General features: G+C 42.2%; 1 long non-coding RNA gene across 1 annotated transcript; it reads right to left on the bottom strand.

Moving 5' to 3' along the window:
* Positions 1 to 7,595: 7,595 nt before the first annotated feature.
* Positions 7,596 to 8,067, bottom strand: LOC119018558. Its single transcript, XR_005074784.1, has 2 exons — positions 7,916 to 8,067; positions 7,596 to 7,795 (listed from the first exon to the last, which is right to left on the bottom strand). It is a non-coding gene; the product is annotated as an uncharacterized LOC119018558 (long non-coding RNA).
* Between the last annotated feature and the right edge of the window lie 3,430 nt (positions 8,068 to 11,497).

Below are 11,497 nucleotides of genomic sequence, written 5' to 3' on the forward strand. Positions count from 1 at the left end.
TTTACGCTCCAACTAGCGTGTGTAACATGCATAGTTGAAGATTACTTTTAATACCTTTGAAAAGCTGTAATTTGGATGTTAGGAAACTAATGAATGCTACTTGTAGAGTATTGTACAGCCTGGAGTCATGTACAGTAAATGTTTCCTTTCGCTCGTGACAGGGTATTACAAGCTGCACAGTTTTTGGAACATTAGCAGCAGATTGTGAGCCCTCTGGGGGGAGAAAAAAAAAAAACCTTGCAACGTAACATAAATAAACTTGACTTGAGCGTCTGTTGTGTTCAGTGTGAGATTTTGTTTTTGCCATTGTGTATCCAAAGTAAGTGGGATACATTTCAGCTCATTTCGGCTTTCATTTCTAATCCGCATTCATGATTTTACACTTGAAATGATAACCGATAATTTAAGTACTGCCAGTGTTCACAATCAAAGTGATTGACGACACTTCAGCTCCTTACAGTCCCACGTCAACTGACAATTCAGCAACTTCCTTAAACTTCAATTAACACTTTAACCCTCCTCCCTCTACTCTTGCACTTTAATTGAGATTGCAACTGCTTTTTGCACTTACATTCAAATTGACACTTCAACTGTTTAGAGAACAAAACTTCAATATGTCAGCCACCTTCTTTCAGAATTTACAGCTCAAATTATATTTCAAGCACATTTCCTGCTTAGATACAGATACTTAAAATCAGCACAATATTTTTACCTGGTGTGACAGTTCTATTGTTGTCACAGCTTTCACCTCTGAAGACATTCCAACTGCTTTGAGCAACTGCTCTGTGCCTTCAACTCACAGTTCAGAAATGTTATTACTATTTCAGTAAATTCCTGGAGTTTATATCAAAGAACAATTAAGTTGGTGGAGATTATCAGTCAAATATACACCGATCAGGCATAACATTATGACCACTAACAAGTGAAGTGAACAACATTGATTAGAGCGGATTTGGCTGCACAAGGGGAACCTTCACAATATTAGGCAGGCGGTCATAATGTTATGTCTGATCGGTGTATGCATCGGCATGTCTAAAAGAAACCATTTAATGAATTGGCAAGTGAAAATAAAATACAAACTTGATGTGAAATGTTCCCTAACTGTGCATTTGAGAATGTTGACAGTGAAAGCAAGATGAAGAGAAAATCAAAAATAAATTAGATCTGGTGAAGGCAGTCACAAGGGGGACGCTTCTGTGTTTAGATGCTGTTTGCTGATCACTCGTGGCTCCGTGAGGGAGCTAAAGTAGGCCAGCTGCAGAAGGGCCATTGATTATGCCAGGCACATCAGACATCAGAGTGCTACTGCAGCTTCTGTCCCTGAAGATCTGCGGGGCAAAGATCCAGCCCCAGAATAAAGGGGGGGGGGGGACCCAAATGGTTTCTGTCCTTGACCTAAAAATAACCGAGGGCATAGTGTTTCTGTCAGGTTGAAAACTTGGGCCCTACATCTGCCAAACAAATGACCTTAAAGATATTTATTTATTTTCTGCATTGTCTGAAACAAATTTTTCCAACATTCTTGAAACAATCAACACATCCAATGTGTCAAACACAACTGTCCAAATTGTACAACACAAGCAAGAGATTGTAAATCCTCTGGCTTACCAAATTCAAATAAATTGTACTCTAAAGCGCATTTCTGGTCAGAGATTTTGTTTTACCAATATGCAAACAAAGTAGTGCAAAAGCAATTACACCTGAGATGGTGATAACTGTCTTAATTTACAGCCGAACAAGTTGTAGAATCAATAGATGAGACAACAATACCACAACACGATCCAAATTGATTTAGACTCTTCCCAGGTGTGAATTTGAGCTAAAGACTCACCGCGAGGCGGAAAAAGAATCAAATAAGATAATCATCATTAATCTTACATAAGACGGTGGCTTAATGTACGTTATGTTTTACTTGGCAAGAACACCTGCAGGCTTTTCTCTATGAAGAGTGACAAGGAAGAATTGGATGGGGATGCTGCAACGGAAATCACTGCGGATCACTCCCACAGCCCTCCTGACAGCTGAAGAGAGGACAAAGTTAGATTTTGAAAAGATTTACTCCTTCGGGCAAAGCAGGACTGGAGCAACAATTTATAGTTTGAAGTGTAAAGTGGAACACGTGTGATGGTATCAATCCTGCTGTGCCAGAATGTCCTGATACTTGCTCTGCTCGCCTGCAACAAGTAGAGATTAATTTAGTGCCGTGCGCGCTGCGTCCATTCTGCAGGAGATGCAGATCTGAAAGTGACATTTTCTCTCCATCTGATAGCCGGTGTCATCGCTGACAGTCGGGGTAAAAAGGCACAGAGTTTTGCTGAAGTTCAGTCAAGTCATGACTTTTATCCTGAGCCGCGTGTCTCTCGCTCTCACTGCTGGAGACAATCCAACACTGAAATTGTGTGGAAGGCACTTTGCAAATTGCATTGATCTTTCCCTAGACCTGCCTTCCACCTGCCGCCCATCCTAATGCCTGGCTCGCTCCAGTTCGCACCGAGATAGGTAATGACAGCCTGAGACGCTCAGACACAAAAACCCTGGTATGAGCCACACATGCATACAAAACATGAGCATGCACCTCGCACATATATTTTGGGATGTTCCTGCGTCTGAATATGCATAAATGTCTTCCGCTGAACGTCACTTGCTCTTCTTAAAAGATGAAACTGGCATTATAAATGTTTTAGTCCCACAGATAAAAAACCCATTATATTAATCTGCCCAACAAGTGTTTTGAAAGCGTTTTTCACACAGCATTTAGTCCCCTCTTTTTTTTCCTCTATACAAGGCTTAGACTCATTTCTCTGGATCATTACATGAAAAAAGGAGCAATTCTGATGCAATAATTGCCTGTAATCAAAGCTCACAATATTGTGAACTAATTGCGGATGGCTGAGAGAATCAGTCCATCCGTAATAATCAAACGTGTACCTTGCAGGATTTGTCAGTTGCTGTTTGAAAACAAACCATTCAAAGTCAGCCTCTCCCTCCCCAGCTCAATTAGCATGAGAGAGCAGCAATGGTGGATCAAATAAGGAGAGGGAGAAGAATTAGCGAGCGCAAAGCAGAGAATTAGAGGAATTAAAAGTTATTTGCTTATTGTTTCACAGCTGTTACAATCTAAAGCACAAATAAACACTCGCACAATCCTGCAGGAGGGTTCCGCGACATTGTATTTCGTGCGGATTCAGACAAGCGGCGTCCTCTCCGCTGTTTGCCTCTCTGCTCTGTGTGTTTATCTCAGCCCTGCCCTCGGTCAAACAGACACACAGACCTGCAGCTTTTGGCATTCTGAGTACAGAAGAGAGAAGCAAGATCGTGATTTAACCCTGGTTACTACGTTCATAGAGTGTCTACATCGCGCCGTTATTGGCAGGGTCACTGGCAAAAGGCCGATGCCGCGAAACATACACGAACACATGATAATGAGTAAGTGCAGGCAGAGGGCAAGGTCTCTGCAGGCACATACACCGCGACACTCATTTAGCGTGCCATGAGATTTTACGTTTGCATGATTGTATACATTTTTATTTGAGGAAAATCCTGCATATAATTCCTTGAAAGAATTATAGAGAATATCACATCCCATTTTTTTTTTTTTTTTTTATCCTGCTACAGCTTAAGTGGCCTATAAAAAAAGCCTCAGCTGCTACCAGGTATGAGCAGTGATACAACTGGCAAAGATTTACATGTGTCTCTGTTGTATCACAGTAGGATAGTGTTCGCAAATGTTCTCATATTGATCTGATGCAAAAGAATCCAGTCAGGTAAATGCAGTGACATTCAGACAGCACTTAGCAACCATTTTTTTCTCCTTCTGTATTCCGGCTTGTGCAGCTTTATAAAAAGAAAAAAAAAGGACGGAGGGAAGGGTTGTATGTCTGTCACACTGTTGTCTTCCGCAACATTTTGCACGTCGCCTTGTTTACTGTTATTTACCACCTTATCCTGATTGTTAGGGAAACTCAGACAAGCAGGGAGCCTTTTTTTTTTTTTTACAAGTCACAATAAAGTGGGGTGAGCTTTGTGGAGTTAATTGCTGGAGGAATCGCAATATCACTCAATGTACCTGACTCCTAATGAGTCTCCTCAGGCTTCATGAGACCCCTAACATGGAGTCTCCGTGGCAGCCATTGAGTGATATTGACTGTCCTGGTTCGTTTGGCTTGAACCTGTGATGGCTGTCCCACTGCAGCAGCACTCGGCGCCGTCAATCATCTCCATAACCCTCCTCTTTTTCTTTGGAAAAAAAAAAACCCTCAAGCCTGAATGGGCAATCACGCCGTGCACCATGGCCTCCTGAACATGCTCTACAATCAGTGCTGCTATCAGCGTATTCTCTCCACAACCCATCATTTGCAATAAGACCATCCTCTCTCCTTGACATGAGGGAAAAAAAAAAAAATAAAGATGGTCTTGCGGCTGATAAAGTTGCCGTGGTCATGTAGCAGGATGCTGCTATTTGTAGAGGCAGAGGAGTATGGGAGAAGAGGGGAAGGGGTAGTGGCGTCAAGGGGTAGGCCTCAATAAAATCAATTACCATCGTCGCCACGTGCCAGCCGGTGATAAATAAGCAGGGCTTGGTGTGGACAGCCGCCAGGGTGGATCTGATGGTGTGAGTACAGATGGCATTCTCACACCGGCGCTGCCCACTGGCACACGGTGGACCGTGTGTGTGTGTGTGTGTGTGTGTGTGTGTGGCTCCACACAAAGAGAGCACGCAGATGGACTGAAGAGCTGAGATGGATGCTGCCGCGCTTCTGGGGGGGCTCCTCGCAGGCTGAAATTGCATTGTTTGTTTGTTTCGAATAAAAGGATGATTATGCAGATTTAGGAAGAAAAAGCTCGCACTCCTCCGCACTCCTGCGTGACGCATCATCAGTATTCAAGCGTCATATTAATCAGCACTAATGCATTCCCCTCCTAATGAGATGAGTTTATTGAGTCCTAAAGCAATCTATGCACTAATAAGCTGTTTACAAGCAAATCAATTATGGAAGAAGAGACATGCATAGTCAATGCGCAAAGACACCATCAAATAAAAGCAGATGATTGTGAACATCTGAATAATCACTGGACTCAGCCGTGATTTTTCAAGGGCATATTTGCTGCTATAATTAACTCAGTCAAGCTCAATGAGCATGGGGTCAGAGGTTTCATAAGATAAATTAAAAGTTTTCATTCTACTTAAAATACTGAGTCATTTTCTGCAGGGGAAAGTGTGCGTTAATGCAGACAAGAGCACCAAACGGAGGATAAATTAATTAACTTTAACGAAAGAGCTCCAGAAAGTGGGGATTCTACTGCTGCTGCTTATATTGAAAGTATCCTCATTGACGAAGCAATTAAATAAAATAACATTTGGCACTCGTTCAAGCCAACTTCCCGCTTCAGAGGCAGTTATAGATGAAACAATCTAAAAGGTTTGGTGAGAGTTTGCTCGTTGGCTGCAGCAGGCCTCTCACTGTCAGGCTCATTATGTTGAACTCTGATGCAGATCCAGCATCGCTGATCAATCCCAACTCTGCAGAGATCCACTTGTGACGTACGGAAAAAACTGTTGCTGACTACTATCGACCGACTCTCATTGCACTTAGCTCAGAGAATATAGATTTCCATCACATCAGTGGGAGAGTATTTCTTATCGCTGCAAAATAAGCTATGCAAGTTCAAGAGACAGGTTCCTAGTAGCGCAGAGGTCGATTGATTTCTTCGGACGCGTGTGTGCTTGCATGTTTCAGTGTAGATGAGGGGGTGAAAAGGGGTCAGGTATATTCTGCGTGAGATGAAAAACTGGTGCACTTATGCATGGAGAGAGGAAATTAATCATACGATGACAAATTTGGGAAAGCATTGACTCTTCGGAGGAGAGACCATGAGCCCAGATCAAAACACGCTGTTTTGACTTGTAAATTTAAGATGATACGATGTAAAGTTATAGATCTCATCTGGAGTTAATAAGGCTTTACTTGCTTTTCTGCAAAGATTGTATAAAAATGTGTACTGTCTTACTGTCTTGTGTAAAAGTCTGGAACCAATCGGTTAAAGCTAAATCGATAAGGGACCCAGCTTGACCTACAGTCAAATACAGGCTCTGGGGTAAAAGCTCAGGGTACCACAGGGGTGCACAACTAGCAGGGGAAATCTGAAAACTACACAAATAACGTAAATAAACAATAATGCAGTGATACATGGCAGCTGCAGAGGAGGAAGCATCCTCCATGTTTTCAGTGCAGCTTGTCCACTCGTGCTTGAGCCTGTTCAGACCACCAGTGGCGCACTCATCCGACCTCGCCACAACAATACGCACGTTACTTACAGCTGGCGGCATGAATAACCTCTCTGATGCTTTCAACGTTCCTACGCAACGCCGCAAGTGAGCGAGCTGCTTCACACTGATCAGACGATTAGTTGAAATGTATTCAGCGAGATCATTTGTAGAAGTCCAGCAACCTTCGTTTCTCACATTTATCTATTTGTTTGTTTTGTGACGAGGACCGTTTAACGACTTGTTTATTCTCATGAGATAAATGTTACTCATAAAAGCCTTTCTTTGCTCGACCTGCAGCCACATCATCATCGTCAGGTCGCCTCATCTTCATTATCATCGCGGACACTACATAATGCGTCGCAGTCGCACACGTCTCAATAATGTTAAAGGCAGTTGCTCGACCAACAGAAGACAGCAAAGAAAACATGAAAAACATGAAGAAGGGTCCCACACCGGAGGCCCCTTACTTCATTCTAGTCATAAACACCGTACTGCCAGAACTGTATGATGCCATCGTTCGCTACTGTGCTAACCAAGGAAACACAATGCATAGGATCTCCCCACGTCTGGCCAATATATCTACTTTTCTGGATGTTAATATATTTCACTGTTACATTCATCTTTATTCCAGTCATCTATCTGCCTTCTATAATCGTACTTCATACAACTGCATGGACACTGTTAAGCCATTTTCAGTGCTTTACCTGGAGAGCCTCACCACGGCATCATGAAATGCAAAACGTTGTCTCGTTTCAGCCCTCTTGCTTAGTTCTCCTCCTTTTGCACATTCTTTGTCCGTGCTGTTCTGTGCTCTACTGCAGCACATCATCATGGAGCTTGGCAGCAGGCGTTTTTTCTTTCTTTTTTTTTTTTTTTTCCCTGGAATAGAGAGGTGAAAGACACGTTTTTGTGAAATAGTCATTTCAAGTTTTAAAAAAGTTCCTAAAAATATGCCACCCATAATCTCCAAACTACGATGAACTCTCTACAAACGGAATGGGCAGAGAATGCAGGACACGACATTTTTATGCTGTGAGTGAAGATGAAAATCACGTAGAAATGGAACGCAACGTGACAAAAATGTTGCGATTTGCACCGATGCCTTCAAGCTTCATTCATCAATGCTTTGTGTTTTTTTTCTACTTAATCTGAATAATTAGCCGGTGATTAAAGTTTCATCTGTTTGTTCAAGAAGATACTGCAAACTGAACACAAGCTGATGGCATCTTCATAAAATGGTATGTTGATCAAAGAGCTGAGACATCTGTGTATTCCTGCACAAAGGAATACAAAGGGGAACATTCTTTACTCAATTTAATGAATAAGTTTACCAAAAAGACGATCAAATCCAAAACCAAGGTGCAGATGGCAAGATAGGAAACCCATTCGTAGAGACCGCAAGCCTTTTTGATTGTGGTTTGAGGTACCAGAGAGAACAGGATGATGAGGCAGGACTGCTCCAGTCAGTCCCAACTGAAGCAGACAATGCTGCTTGGTGGCTTGAGCGTCAACAGAGCAGCCGGGACACTTTACAGGGGAAAAAATGGATTAATTGTCCACAGGCAACCCTGCTCTGCTGCCAACTCTAACCTAATCAAATTATTCTTCTCTGGAGTGACAAAAACCGGACACATCTTGCCTACTCACCACTCGGCTCACGGTATCTCTGGATGTGCTGCGCGGCTCTGAAGACAGAAACCGTGGCGTGCTCACCAGAGGTGTTTTCAGTGGTGACTAATTGTCTGCCTCCCCTCAGTGATTCCAAAAAGCAGCCTTGATGTTTCTTTGGCTGAGCTAAGAGGTCGAGCCTTGCAATTACCTCCTGCCTTGTAAACAAATTGTCCTCCAAGACTGTCTCCTGCCAGGAGCTGTGGAGCAGAGGAGAATTAACCACTCCATGCTCATTAGATAAAACAGGCCTGGCTTTATAGCTACAGAACTAACACCACTTCTGAATAGAAATGAGAAGATTTGCATTTCAACTTAATTTCAAGCTGAGGCTTTGCTCCTTTTCAGGAAGTACATTGTTGTACTGATATTCGCAGTAATAGGCCATTAGAGCAAATTATCAAGATATAGACATCACTGCTTATCTAAGATATGTCTTCATATAAAAAGGATCAAACAAGGGCAAGAGACAAAATAAAGTAATACAAATTAGATAAGTAATAAAAATGCAAACCACTAATGTGCAAATTCAGACAGCTTTAATTGTACTGTGCTGTTTGTTTAATGCAGCACTTGAACGGACGTAGGAAATTAGCAAAGAGCATGAGTGGAAAACATTTTCCAAACAGTCGCGGCATTAACGGTGACACATGTTCTTTAGGTGAAGTGATCATTACAACATAAAAGTAACAACGGACCATTTAAGCCATCCCTTGTTTTCTTTTAATTAAGGAACAGACTTCTGCAGAGGCAGCGATGGCGATCAAGTTACAGCTCCTGTGAGCTAACCAAGCAGAAAAGACACTGTAAAAAGAAAAACAAAGGAGGAAAACAAAAACTTACTCCAGTGTGGAGACAGCCTGAACACACGACAGACAGTGAGTGGAAGTAACAGGACTCCCTTGACCTCTTATTGTCACACTTCCAAATGGAATATCCCTGATCCAAAATTATTTACAAAAGCTAGCGCCTAATTTAAAATCAGTTTCCTTTTCGTGTAAGACATTGTACTGAATCAACCCTTTAATTTTTTTGTGGGGGGGGGGGGGTTTAGACCCAATGGTTGTGTTTGTACTGAGTGGTTGTCTTCCTTATTCTTCTAATTTATCTGATCAATGGCTAAATTTATCTTTGGCCATTAATCAGCTCTGAGTTTGCGTTAAAGGTAAGCCGGAGAACGAGACCCCTTAGGGAGTGCTAAAACTGAATTTATCTCTCTTGCCAGAGGTTCAGAGCTGACTTAATGTACACATATCCATATAAGCATGAAGAGACAATCCAAAACTTTAGGCTGAAAGCGCTAAATCTCTCATCAGCATAGCAACAAAGCAATATGCCGCCATCTACCTGCTTGTGAAGTTCATCCCCTCTTTTCCCATAGTAAATGTTTTTGTACTCTACATTGACCCGACATTGTTTTTCTCTAAAAAGCTTCCCAACCAGCTGATCAAGTTTACTATTTTCATTCCTCCTCTAACACGTTTTATCACAAGTGTAAATCCCAGTGAGTGAGAGGGTGGAGGCGACTGGCCTGTCCTGAAAAAAATAGTGATTTGTATATCTCAAGATATCACCGTAAACGCGACTATGTAATATTAATAATATTCATAACAGGCAAGAAAAGCACTTGTGCCTGTCTGGCCCTCACCAGTGGCGGATGACGCATGTACAATTACGTGTGGGAATATGAGTCTACCGTTTGTGGCTGACCTCTGCAGTAAGGAGTCGAAAAAGAAAAAAAAAAAAACACATGTCAGACATTTCTTTACTTCTCCCACTAGAAACACATTTCTTATCATCTTCCATGCACTGAATTACAGGTCCCTCTTGATATAAGCAAGCGGCTAGCTGACATTTGCTGGCGAGCCACAGCGGGTGTTAAAGCTCTTAAAGAAGAGGGGAGATTCAATAGATTACAGCAAGGCAACTGTGATGCTACAGGACTGTGATGCATGTGTCAAACAGACCGTATAAAGGAATTTGGTGGATGAAAAGCCGGAGGGAAGTAAAAAAAGAGGCAGAACCGGCTGAAAGTCAGAATAAGAGCCGCTGTGGTGGGACACATGTGTAAGACCTTGTTTCCACATCAGTCACATTTCATTATTCACGACTACCTGAGAGAACCTTTTCCCGTGTGTTATGAAGTGTACAAAATGCAGATACCTGTCCTTGGGGCGAAATAAGATTTTCCTGTCACACTTCCCTGGTTATGAATATATGGATGAAATTGTATCGCATGTGACTATATATGCATACGTTCCATGTGGGACTGCGACACAATGTCACATAGTCAATAAAATGGACCTGTGCTGCCCATATAGCTGTCGTCCAACTTAAAATATTTACAGAAGTGCTCTCTCTGGTGATTTTAGAAAGTCATGTTGGCTTCAAAAACGATCACAAAAATTCAATTTTCTTTTCTCTAACCTGCAATTTCCATGCTACTGTATTTCTGGCTTCATACAGTGTGTGAGAGAGTGTGTTTGAGAGCGGCGGTTGTTGTGGTAGATTGGCGACAGCGCCGGAACTGTCAATTCACAGCAGGCCAGTTCATTTCTCTGGATCACCGCGTCCTCCCTCCGTCCATTTACCCTTCTTTTGCCTTGTATATCTGTCTTTCCTATACCACAGATGTCTTATGTCCATCACTACCTGTATTACTACCTGCTGGTGTCAGATCGAATGGCAGGAAAACATGGCTGACTTTGAAGTGCAGAGATGGAAATAAGGGCTGCAGCGCGATTCACATCTTGACAGTTTCTCCTGTAGAACAATGCTGATCAAAAATAACTTCCGTCTCTGTCAACTTCCGTTCCGATTTTTTGTTTTTTGTTTATCACCTCCATCCTCACTCTGTCTCTGTCGTATATCTTGCCATCAACCACCTTTTTCTTCTATTCTTATGAAGACACCCACTAATCGGGAAAGTAAAAAAAAAAAAATTAAAAAAAAAAGATTACAATCTTTTTCCATTGACTGCCTGCTAAGCCCTGTGCCCCCTGAGTTACTTTTGCTACACTGGTCAAACTTTAAATCTTGGACTGGTCGTGGATTGACAACATAGCATCACTCGATTTCAGGATCAGTGGGTCCTTGATTCCAGACAAGCAGGCTTCTTATTTCTAGCTGGCTAGTCGGTTTTCCCTTTGCCAAACTGCTGTTTGTTGTGAGCAGCTCTTACCGGCTGTAGCTCGCTAGCTAGTTAAGCGAACCGTAGCTGTATGAATTGGTAGAAGCACTGTCTTCTGCAAACTTTTTAATGTCCCTGACTCGTTTTTAAAACAACAACCCTGTAAAAAAGGGTCGAACAGTTTACATGTAATGGCTGCACATAGTGTTCAGGGCAAAAATCTGTATCCTCACCATGCTGTGGAATCAGAAAGAAAAGACATCATTCTTGTTTTGCAGTGTTGCAGTTAGTTAGTTGTTGCACTGTAAGTAGTGGGGGTGAGACAATGAACCATTATATATGTATCTGTTCAAGGAACTAAAATCTGTACCAGCAGGCCTACCTGGTCTTGGAATGTGTGGGGCTTAAAACAGAAAGTGGGGTAGGACCAA

This window comes from Acanthopagrus latus, chromosome 4, assembly GCF_904848185.1.
Source record: "Acanthopagrus latus isolate v.2019 chromosome 4, fAcaLat1.1, whole genome shotgun sequence".
Lineage (NCBI taxonomy): Eukaryota > Metazoa > Chordata > Actinopteri > Spariformes > Sparidae > Acanthopagrus > Acanthopagrus latus.